Below are 12834 nucleotides of genomic sequence, written 5' to 3'. Positions count from 1 at the left end.
TTTTGTAGGAAAAACATGAGCTTGGGTTTAAAATGAAATATCCTGTGACTAATCTGTCCGAGGAGTGGGACAGGGTCAGGCTGTGGTGTGTGGGAGTCAGCAAGAGGACCTGGGAGAAGGCTACCCCACCAGATTTGCCACCCACCTCCCTGTAGAAACTCAATATATCACCAACGTGATGTTTTCAAACAACGATTGCAAAAGGGCTTGCTGTTTGATCCTCCTTGGTTTGTCATTGATTTCCCCCATCAAAATAGTTTGTGCAACGAATCCCAGCTGTATCGCTGGCACTTTGCTCGCCAGCAAATACAATCCAAATGTTAATTCTTTGGAGCCGAGAGCTGCGTGCCAAGAAATGAATAATCTGCGCAAGGCTAAACAAACAGTTTATTGATGGGGTGGGGTGGGGTGCAGGTGGGGGATGACTGGGCTGAGGAGCAGGCAGGCCCGACTAGACAGACATCAAAGCTGCTTCTGTCAGAAAGCTCGGTCACATGCGATTTGTTTTCTCTCTCCTCTAACGCGGTTACGTGTTGAACTACCAATACTTCCAGGCAGCATCACGAGAGCTTTCCAGCAGGCAGGAGAAGCGGCTATTTGTGCCCTGCCCATCCCATCTCACCCTCTGTGTCTTTGTGATCACTGAGTACGGAGATCCCAGCCTCTAGGCCCTGCGGTGCCTTTGTCTCCATTTGGCAAATGGGGGAAATGGGGTGGTTTGGAAGTCTGTAGTGTCATTTCTCTGGCAGCTGGCAGGAGTGTGGCAGGGCTACCAATAGATGGAAATTCCCTTTTTCGAACTTTGCACCTTCTGCCTTTCTCTTCCTGGTTATCTAGGAGGTCCAGGACAGAAGCAGGGTTACAGCCAAAGTCCCTCGATACCTAGCTCAGCTATGGTGCCGACCACTTCATGCAGTGATACCAGGCCCTAATGAACATACTGTAGAAATTTACTTTACAAAATTTGGGCCAAAGCCAGGGCAGAGCCCCAGGAATGCTGCCCAGCCATGTCCAATCCCTCCTCCAACCTGTTACACCGCAATGGCACACAGCCTGGCCTTTCTTTTTGTGAGGGACTGGGCTGCACTTGAAATCCAAGCCCAGTAAAATGGATATGCGCACACTTGAGTCTTAACTTTAAAAATAAAACATAAAGCAAAGAGGCTTTCTGGCCAACAGCCCAGCCCTCAAGCCCCAGCCCCGTGCTGTCAGGAAGAGGTGAGGGCCTAAGGCACAGAGGTCCAAGAAGTAAAAAGCAGGAAAAGAGGAAAAAGTCATCAGTGAAGGGCTGTGATGGTCAGTTACAGAGTCACACGCGTGAGTAATTTATTCTATCCAGGGTTAATTTAAGTCCGGTACTGATGTAGGCATTTAGATAGCAGATAACCCATGCTGTCATTAACCTGTCAGCATTACAGCAGGAAGATTATATCTTCACAAGAATATATTGATCCAGAAAGGGACATGGTAGGCATGACCAAGCTTTTTCTATGCTGCCTTTTACCACCTGCTTTTCCTCTGATCAAAGATGCTTAATATGTGTGGTCAGTGCAACAAAAGCCATGTTTTCCTCTGGGCTGCTTAGATATTTCTCTTTGTCCTCTTTCCCCATTATCTTGGGTGCAATCTAAATGTCTGGTTGCTTACACAGGCCTCTTCCTTTTCATGCTGATGGAGGAATGAAGGCAAAATAGCTGTCTTCCACAACCAGTTTCAGAGAGACTCCTGACTGCTGTGTTTGCTCTGAGCAGCTCAGAGGCAGGCAGCTCTGAACTGGTGTGCAACACAGGACATATCTGGAGCTAAGAAGACCTGCTCTCCAGATTGCTTACCAGCTCAAACATTGCACTGTACTAAAATACCTCCTCAGATTTTAGATTAGAATGGGTTTCTCCAGATATTCAGAGCTTGGGAAGAGTTTGCCAAAGTGTGCTGTCTAGAGATGTACTGCAGCACCTGGTTTCCTCTGCGGCCCACCGGGGAATAACAGCTGCCAGCCTTTGGTTTGGGACAGGATGAAAAAAGGTGTGCAGGGCACAGGGAGAGGGCATGAGTGACAGCCATAAATGTGCTGACATTTGTGTCTATTGAAACAGTAAAATCAGAACCATTGCACTGGCAAATCCACCTAGGGAAAATGCTGTTTTAAGGATGCTGGAGTTCTTCTGATGATATAGCATATCCATTCCTAAAGGGGGTCAGTCTCTCGTTCCCGACCTAGTATAACTAAAGATGGCCACCAGAACCATGGCACTGTTTTGTTTCCATTGCTTTCAGGAGGCCAGCTGAAGATAGGATCACATGATCAACCTGGTCTAGAGGGAGGTGTCCCTGCCTATAGCAGGGGGGTTGGAACTAGATGAACTGAAAGGTCCCTTCCAATCCAAACCATTCTATGATTCTATGATGGTCCATGAGAAGTCTAGATAGTTGACAGACAAGTAAGGACTAGAAGTTCAACTGTAGGAATGAGCCACCCTTAACAGCAGGACATCTTGCTCATTACTAATTGGGAAAAAATAAAGGTACCAATAGTGGAGAACCTCACCAGTGGCTCTGCACATTTTTGCCACACAGACCTGTACCCAACAGTGTTGATTGCAAAAATGGGGAGGAACTGGTAGGGCTTCCTTTCTGTGTGCTCACCCCAAGGCACAGCCTGAGGCACAAGCAGCATTACAACATTTCCTTTTCCCTTTTCTGGTGAGTGCCTGGTCAGCACAGCATTGTGCTTCCAGGCTCTGACTGGAGTTTCCTGGGGAAGCGTGAGAAGCCAAAAGTCCCCCAAGAACCGTCAAACTTGGTATGCAAATGTAGACATTGGTTAGACAAATCCTTGCTCTAAGCTTCTTGAGATGAAATTGTTTTCAGTGCTGCAGTGGGAACTGGCAACTCTTGATTATGAGGCAAGTGGAAGTTGAATGAGCACGTGTAGCTGGTCCGAAGTCCTCCAGCCTCAGACTGGGATTCTCTACTGTGAGTTGGCAGCTGAGTGCTGGAGGGCTGGTGGTTGTCCATGGGGCATTACACACACATGCACAAGTATGCATGCTCCATTCAAGCACTCATAAAAAGTGTCTGTGTTTTATTTGCTCCAACAACACCGGGGTGCTGCGTGAATGACAAAGCGGCTCTTTGTCTCCCCTTAAAGGCAGCCACAAATTAGGAGTCAATGTTAAAAGTGGAGCAAAAAGCTGGCAAACTTGTGTGTCTCCACGTGGCAGCTGTGCAACAAGCTCTTCTTCCCCAGCTAAATCAGCCCTTTGCAAAGAGGCAATACTGCCTTAGCAGGGACTGTTCAATCATGGCTATTCCTCGTACACTGGTCACACAATAATATACCACCAAAAGCAAAAAAAAAAAAGAGGAAGAGAAACGAGTGTTCTTAACAAAAGCAGAATAATATGCTAAGGCAAGACTCTCTGTGATGTGCTGTTTGAAAGCAGGCGGGCATTGAGTTGTCGTTACCAGCCTCCATCATTTGAGGGCACCCTAGTCTTTGATGTTGGCTGCAATTAGCTGCGGGAGTAGTGTAGCAGCCATTTCTCATGATGGCAAGTCAGTCTTTCATTGAAATGCTCTCTTTCCTCCAAACCTCCAGGTCAGTGCTGCTGGGACTTGCTTCTTTACTGATGGCAGGAGCACATGCTGGGCTCACAGATCACCAGCCTTATTGGTGTGTTGGGGATTGGAAGTGAATTGCCTAAAGGAGAGATGCACTGGCATGCCAACGCTGCTATTGATTAATGCTAATTATCATTTAATTTAACCTCCAATTAGTTTTAATCAATTGTCACATTCTCCCTGAGTGTTACTGTAAGGATGATGTATGGTAAGGAGGATAATTGTCTTGAGCTGTTCCTTGCTTCCCAGATGGCTATTTTCCATGTTTTTCCTTTAATATAGTTGGGTGAGTAATTTAGCTGCTGCTGCTGCTTCTGTGCCTCAGAATTGTCTGTAAGCATAGTTTGAGTGTATTGCTTGGTCCAAAACCTCATATGGCAGAATATGAGTTCTTGGTCTGTACAATGCTTTAAAGCCATTTGATCCTAGAAATTCAAGCAGAGTGGTTTCACATTAATCAGGCATGAGGTGGGGTCACATGGACCCAGCCCCTGTGTTTCTATCAATCATAATTCTGGGAATCCAATTTTGCATAATTTTTCCATAACTATTTCTTAAAAGAATGGTCACATTAATGTTTCTGTCATCCAGAGTATTTCCCTTCAAAAAGGCATTGCAGAGTGAAGTTATACCTGTCCAACTGGGTAGATCATCTGAGTCCAGGCTCTAGCAATCAGTGAGCACCAAGTCAGCTAGGTCTGCAAAGGGACTGACTCGTCTCCATTGCAAGCATCACTCTCATTAACACTCTCCTGTGTGGTCTCTCCATCACAGTTGGAGAGACTAGTTTTGTCTTAATATCTCCACGACAGCCTGGCCTTGTAATGTCAAGTTTGAATGGATGGGCACAGAATATATTCAGAGGTTCTTGTCCAATTCTAATTATAGCTCTGTCCAAGTGAATTGCAAAAAAGTATCAATTCATTAATCACCCCTGCTGATTTTGTGTACATCACCAATGAAACATCGGGCAGCATTCCCTGAAGGTCAATAAATTAGGGCAGTTATCCAAAATTACCTTCTGAGATCTCTCTGAAAGCTAAGGGAAAAGTGAGCAGAGCACAGTCCCATCTATTCTTGCCGAGGATCAAAAGCAACTCAACAATACCTCAGGGCATCAAAGACAGCTGATAGATCTAACAATAACATCTTGGAGCCCTGATATTCATCTGTAACCTGGACTGCCCGTGCAGTGCAGTCTCTGTGCTGTACTCTGTCTGTACCCAGACCGACACAGGTCAAGAAAGGCTGAGACAGTCAAGTACTTAGGGAATTCGCTTCCCTTCACAACTTTCTCATTAACCGTGCCCACACTTGGAGAACAGAAACAACACAGCCAGGTTACCAGCATCCAGTAATAGATTGTTTGGGGCCCCTTCCTGCACTTTCCAAGATAGCCTGCATTTGCCAGCTGTCCCAGTATAGGCTGTATGGTCTCTTCCCCCAGCCCCTTGCCAAGTCGCTGTGGTGCTGCTGATCAAAGCCCTGATGGATAACATGGGTTCAGTTCTGCTGGTGGGCAGGTCACATCCCATCTTTGAGCCACCACCACAACTTGAAGGAAGGCGGAGGAGGTGTGGAAACAGCTGAGCACAGCTGGGTGCCTGATCTCAGAGGTCACCCCTCCCATCCCTGCAGCAGGTAGAAAGAAGCTCCCTGCTGCAGGGCTGAGAACCTCCAGTGTGACAGGAATCAGGAGGATGCAAGTGCCTCATAGAAGCACATAGGACTGCGTCCCAACTTATTTATTTCTTTAGTCTTATTTCAGGAAACAGAAGATCAGCTTATGTATACCACTGGGCTTTTCTTCCTACATTACCCAACCCATTGTGTCCTTAGGGGGTCAAGTTACATGGGCTCAGATGTCCCAAGCAGATAGTTACAACTTGGTTCAACATTATTTCATTATAACCACTTAAGTTACAGGAGAACTTTCATGAAAAACAAAACTATGGTAAAGCAAATCCATTGCTCCATAGAAACGAAAGCTGACCCCACGCTCGCTTTTGTGCATGGACTGGATAACAAACCCATTGTGAGATTAAAATGAAAAAGGAGGAAAGCCAAAGCTTGTTTTGTTCATTTAAACACGGGACTTTCGAATTACTTTTCACAGAGCTTTGACTGGGCAACAGAAGAAATGTGAGCTATCTCACAATGTTCCCTTGGCATAACATGGTGCTTTCAGTCTCATTATTATTGCATTATATGTAGCACATCTGTTACTGGTCAGGAGCCAAACTATTTAATTCTATTAGATACATCTATACAGCTAAGTGATAATCTACACCAGGTTTATGGAACAAGCACTTAATTCTTGGCAGGGAGCAGCTCAAGACTTGATACAAGAGCAACAGAATATATGCAGTGTAGTTGTAGATCAGTGTCAGAAACTGGCCAGAAATCATTTCTGCATTCTTTGGCATGCAGGCATTCCAGTGTGGGAAACTATTCATTCAATTTATTGTTCTAACATCTGTAAGTTATTGGGTGGGGGAAGGGGAGAGGGAGAGGAGGAAAATGCTCAGAGGGAAAAACGTTTACCTAACAAAATACTAACTCTTTCAGGGGGTTTCATGTCAGCACTCTGTAAATAATGGGAGCTTTTTAATGCACATGTGGTAGTATTTACTTTGTGGAGAGGTACACAGAATCCTGTCTTGTTCAGAAAGTTTTCTGCCCTGATGCTGCTTGAGCATATAGTTTTAGCTGTACATATTTTGTCTTCGTCTGTCTTTTATCTTTCTGAACACAGCTGCCAAAGCCAAGGTTCCATTGCTGTGCCTCTGCTTGCAAGCCTGCTCAGTGCAGGCTGACCCTTGGGGTGCTGGGCTGGCAGAAGGAGCTGTGCCCCCCCCGGGGTGGCAGGAAGCAGCTCTGCCATTTGCAGCTGGCAGTTTGCATCTCAGCACTTTTTTCAACCACTCTCTTCCAAACCCTTTCAGACTTTGGGAGATGGAAACCCTGAGCTGTGTGTCCTTCCCAGAAAGGGCAAGTAAACACGGTTTTACCCTCGTTTTTAGAGAGAAGGAAGGGCACTGTGAGGTGATGACTTGCTTAGGGTTGCGCAGGATGTCTGCAGCAGGGCTGGATCAGGGGCCAACTCTCTGAACTGTCAACAACACCTCTACTTTTATCCACCAGACCATCCTTCCTTCCTCTACACTGAAGAATTGGAACAATTCTGAAAAAAAAAAATGGTCTCCACCTGCAGAATTTTCTGACCTTCCATTGACTGAGCTTTTCTTTTCCTTTTTTTTCTTTCTTTCTTTTTTTTCCCACCCTGTTTTTTGTCTCTCTGTGGAAGTAATTGGATATATTTCTGAAAGAAGTGATGTCAGGAGACCTGGGTGTTCCAAGAATAGTTATTTCCATATGATTCAAACAGGTTCTTACATACTGTAACACATACATTGCTGTAATTTAAACATATCTGGTTCTTTGGACTGAAGGCCATTGGTAAGATTCTCCAGCTGGAGAAGAATTAATTTACTTCCAGCCTTCAGGAGCAGCAGCATCTTTAACTCTCTGTTATCTCCAGAGATGTTTCCCTCCCCAACACCAGGCATCTGAAATTTCCCTGAATCATCTTATGATGTCCCTGATCCATATCTCTCTGGATCCTGGTAGATCATCTGCTGATTTCAGAGGTCCTGCTGTGCTGTGCCCAAATGGAGCTGCCATTCGAGGCACTGCAGGGAGCACAGTGATAATGCTGGTCACCATTACGATCTGTGGCCAGTGGCACATGAGCTCTTAGGAATAAAAACCCAGTCCTCGCACCCGAATTTACAAGCTGAACTCAGGAGAATTTAAAAAAAAAAAAAGGTTATAAATGAAGGAAGATGCTATGCTGTAACGCTATACCATATTTAGGCTCTGAGCTCTGGGGGACAAGTGCTGCCTTTCTTTCTCCTGTGGGGTTGTACAGTATCTAATACTGCAGGGTCCTGGTTCATGACAAAGGATGACCGCAGTGCAAAAAAAAAATATCATTATATACCAATAATATCATTATACACCAGTAATAACATAATGAGGTAGTACGTAGTAATAAAACCTTGGAGGGAGGCCAACTTGAAGGCTTTCCAAAGGCTGTGCTGTCCGCTGTTACTCATGATCCTGAATTGTACGTGGTCTTCAAATGTAACTGAAGTGGGGAAGTGTCAAAGAAAGGAGGATCCTTCTTCATGTAAACGCACAGCACTTCTGACAGTCCAAAGCAATGCCACACCTCGTCGCTGGTGCTTTCAGAGGCTGTTTGAAAAGAGGGAGGCTTCATGATTCAGCATGACACTTGCATTTCCCAAGTGCTTCCCTAGCCAGGGGTGCCCAAAGCAAAGCCAGCAATGAGCTCAGGTTTATTAGGTCTCAGGCACAGCCCTGACCTCTTCTCCCTCCAGTTGAAGGCCTTGGGCAGAGCCAGTCAGGAGGAGCTGGTCACTGCTGACAATAGCAATTTGGATGGGATTTGTCAAGACATAGACTTGGAGAAGTTAATATCCCAGTGGTTGTGTTTCTTTTCATTAAATAACTCATACCCCACGTGCCCTAGGGACACCCCTGGGGGACTCACGGAAGGAAGGAGTGCTGGTGGCTGCACCTCCAACCTCCAGCAGTGTTTTTCAAGTGGAACAGGTGTATTGTTTGCTGCGCTGAGCCCCTTCCTACCACTGTGGGGAAGAACTTATGAAGATCTCAGCTATTTTCATAATAATAGGGAAGGAAAAAAATCCTAAAATTGTAAGAAAAGAAAAACAGTATTTTCACTGTTCCCCCCCCCCCCCCCAGCTTAGGGATTAGGATAGTGCGTTCTCTGGTAGCAAAATTCATGTTCCAAATGCTAAAGGCATTTTCAGCTTCAGCCGCTGTATTTTTTTATTTTATTTTATTTTATTTTATTTTTTTTTGTGGTGTCATTTCTCTCCTTCCTGCCTCAGCTCATGGATCTTCAGCCATACCAATGAAGCAGCTCAGCGCTGGGCTATTGAAAACTGCGCTATTGAAGCTAACAACTTTAAAACTTTTCGAAATGTGTTTTGGGGAGGTTTGGTTTGGGTCCACATCATTTCAGCAAGCCTGGGGAAAGCTTGGTAGCACAAACATTATGTGTTAAAGTGAGGTGATTTCTGCATATAGGGCAGTAAAAGGAGTTAAGCAGGAAAAATCTTAAATGTATTGTAAGCATCAACCTCCTACAGTGACCCTTGCTCTTCTTGAAGTCTGCCATTCACCAGTTTGAAACTGCTGATAAGGTAATGATAATTCCTGATGCTGAGCTTCAAACAAAATACTTTCATCCATCCTCTGTACAATCTTCCTTCTGCATGTTATTTGCTTATACAACTGATAGGCAACCATTATCCTTAGAAAGCGCCAACACACAAAACATTTGTCTTAATATTTTCACAGCACTGTTGCAGAAAGATGACTGCCAAGCACTTAATTTCCAGAGCTGTTTATTGGATATTTATTCTTGCACTCTTCCCATGAGAGAGAAAATGATGTAAATGGAATACCCCAAGGAGAGAAACTTGTTTTTACTTATGATTATGCTTTAAAATCAAATGGAGAACCTAAGACACAGGTTCCAGACATGGTATTTTACCTAACAGAACATGCCACATTCCTGGAACCTTGGGAGGGCTGAAGCCTTGGCTTTGGCACTGTCATAAAGCCATCTTCAGGGTAGTCAAGGTGTTTCTGTCATTGTCTGTTGTCAGTTGTAATCCACTTGGACCACTCCTATGAGAACAGCCATCTAGTGTAAGGTTATATCCACGAAACCATAAAGCCCATCTGTCTACAAATACAGGATCCAGTTCCCCTGGAGAAGATCATCACGAGACTCTGGAGGGAGCAATAGGACCAAAAAAAGCCAAGCAGAGTGGCCCCTGGGGTAGTGCAGGTCTGTTGAAAGCTAGCCCTGCTTACAAAGAAATCCCTGGCCAGCAATAGTTCAGTAGTTATGGTACAGGGGAACGTTTCAAGTGCTGGGCAAGGTTTCAAGAGGCTTGGGTTTGTTTTCTGCTTTTCTCCAAGATTTTGGTGCCCCACTTCCCACAGGTGGAGTCGGGTAGGAGTTTGCAGAGCGTTCTTGAACATGGTAAGAGTAACACAATGCAGGCCATATAAATCCCACACAGTTACAGATCCAGGGGCACTGCACCGACTTCTAGGGCCTACAAGTCCTCCACATGCAGTATAAAATAACCATGAAATCATCCCGAATGTGGCCAACTTAACTGTAATTTCAAAAGGCACGGATTTAGTACAAGTAGCTAATAGAACTTATTAGGAAATATAGGAATGTTTTTAAGGCAAAATTTAAAATAACTTTTGCATTTATTCAATGAATTTGATGGCTTGTTTTTAGTTAGTTAAGAAAACTTTTCTTTATTCCCTTCAGCAGTGTTTGTTTTTTCTTTCTTTATTCTTTCTCATTTTGCCATTAGAAAAACAGAAGGAAGGAAGGGGATGCAGAGAGGGAAGAGGTGCAAAATACTGAATATCTTCAAACCTCACTGGTTGTTCTTTTGGGTCATAATATTTTGTTGTTGTTTCAAAAATGAAAACGTGCACAAAGCACATTTCTATCTCATGAAATGGGTTGTTCTTCACTGGAAAACGTGGCACCTGCACCTAGAGCAGGCAAATCACGGACTGCTGTGGGTGGCAGGTGGGGTGGCAGAGGGCTGGGCACACAGCACGGGACACGGCCGGGAGAACGGGGAGGGATGCTCATAGATCTACAAATGCTCGAATTAATTGGCTGCTGTTTACAGCCTGGGTTTATAGCTCAGCTTTTAATTAACTGTTTCCGGATTTAATCTCACAAATGTTCTGTCTTCGTCCTTGTTTAATCCAGCAGTCTAATGGCAAGCTTATATATGCAGATCAATACTGTTTACAAACATGAAAGCCCCCTGCCGGTTTTTGAACTTTAGACGTGATGGCATTGGTTATCAATAGCTGAAGCAGCCCCAGCAGGTGGCATGTCAATATGCAGCCAGTTGATATTCATGGAGAAGCCAAGATTAAAACTTTTTTTAGTGGCAGTGGGAGGGAGCTGCCTAAATTCCTCATCGCATTCATATATGGAGGATTTACTATGCGCTCCCACCCTTGCTTTGTCTTGTTTAGTTGCAGCCATCTGAATGGAGCACTAATGAGTAGAATCATGTTATTCAGGAACATGCATCGTGGAGGGAAAAACCATCCCCACAATCTGCTTTGAACCAACTCACCTGCAGTGGGGCGTCACCCTCTACTAAAATATTTTATGATATAACAAGGTAGACCTAGCTTTTTCTCTGCACCTAGTCTACCATTGATTTAAATTGAAATTACTGAAGGTACTGGATTATTTTCCACTTGTTCTATTGGCTTCAGTATATAAGAAGAGCAGTACATGGGAGAATGGGTGAAACATTTGGAAAACACTTCTTTAAAAACAAGGCATGAAAAACAGAGGTTTGGCAGTCATCGGTGAGCAGATAGGTGCATAGGGACCAGCAAGGAAGGAGAATGCGGGCCCACTCCTATAGCCTTGTCTCTCCTTGGACCTGCTTTTCTGCTGGTCCTTGTGCAGCTGTCGGTATGGTTGTGCAGGGATAATAGGATGTTTCCACCTGTGTTGTTCAGGTATGGATAACACAGGGTCCTGAGGCAGACGCATGCTTCCCACACTGCTCTAGATGTAGTCTCTGGTAAAGTCAAGGCAAATGAGATCTGGCTTGCCTCTACATACTCTGTGTTTGAGTATTCCCACCATGAGTTGTTTTCAGGGACCAAGCCCTGGCTATCCTGGGAATGGTACAATCATAGGGAGTTGAATGTTTGCTATAAACACAGCTCTTACACAGTTGTTACACCTTCCGTAAATACATTTTTAATAATCAGCAGACAATAGTATGGGCAAGCCAGAAGCATGACACAAAGCATAAGAATAAATTACATTTAATTACAAGGAGAATCTAATTAAGTCTGATTTTCTTAGATCAGTGTTAAACTGGGAGTAACTTCATACACGTTAATAGAGTTGTAACACATGTGACCCATGGTATAATGACAATGACTACTCAGGGGTGGATTGTCAGATTGATGCGCGGCATGACACTAACTCGGTTCCTTAATTTCAAAGGTACAGAGTAGATCATTTCCATGCCGAGTGCAAGGGCTCTAATCCTCCATTTACCTTTGTGCCTTGGCTTTATATTTTTGGCCATTTTCAGCAATTGCTGACATTTGCTGATCCCTTTCTTCTGATATTCATTGTCAGCTATGTAGCCAGGAACAAGCCTCCTGGGACGACAACTGCAATGTTCACCCTGGGGTCCCGTGGCCCCTCGGATCGAATGCCCTCCCAGCAGGATGTTTTGTTCTTTGGCTTCAGAGATGATTTCCTGATGGTTTAATTTTGACTCTTTCCAAATGACTCACAGAGAGGAGAAGTAGGATGCAGAGAAAGGGGACTCGTGGGGACATCATGGGAACAGCAGAACAACGTCAGGCTTCGGGAAAACAAGCTCCACTCAGGTTTTGAAGCAACGCACACTTGTATGAGGCTACTACTCTGTTCTCTCACTACTTGTGGCACACCATAGCCCTCGTAATGCTGGCAGAATGGGAGAGGATCACTTCTGCTCTATTCTCCTGGCCACAGATCCCAGCCTGAAAAGTGTCATTTTTAATGGTGACATCTTGCACGCCTTTCAGAGCCTGCTTGAAAGCAGATATGTCAGCCTTTTATTAGGTTGTATTAACACATTAAGCTATGGAGAGAAGGAAGAGAGAGAGGGAAAAATCCCTGGCACATGCATCTCCGCAAAAGTTTCAGAGTCTGGAAGAATCTGATCCAGAAACAAAAGCCCTTTGAATCTCTCCCCTTCCCCGCTCCCGGTGCCGGGCTCCCCCTCCCTCCCCCCACATCTCCCCCCATCCCCTGCTGCGCAGTAACAGTGCCAACTTATCAGATACTTTTAGCTGCCAGCTTCCCAGATACTTCCCTTTGAATGTGACCTGGCAGCAGCTCGCTGCAACTTTTGAACTGCTATATATGTCATATGCTAAGAAGAAGAAGAAGAAGCAGCTGAAGTATAATGACTACTGGAATACGCGATTCAAGACAAAGTCAAAATGCTTTCAGTGGGGAGCGCGAGGCAATTTATTTTAACTCGTAAGGCAACTTTGCCATCCGACGGGAAGGGG

The sequence above is a fragment of the Numida meleagris genome, chromosome 5 (assembly GCF_002078875.1).
Source record: "Numida meleagris isolate 19003 breed g44 Domestic line chromosome 5, NumMel1.0, whole genome shotgun sequence".
NCBI lineage: Eukaryota > Metazoa > Chordata > Aves > Galliformes > Numididae > Numida > Numida meleagris.
This window is presented reverse-complemented; position numbering follows the sequence as displayed.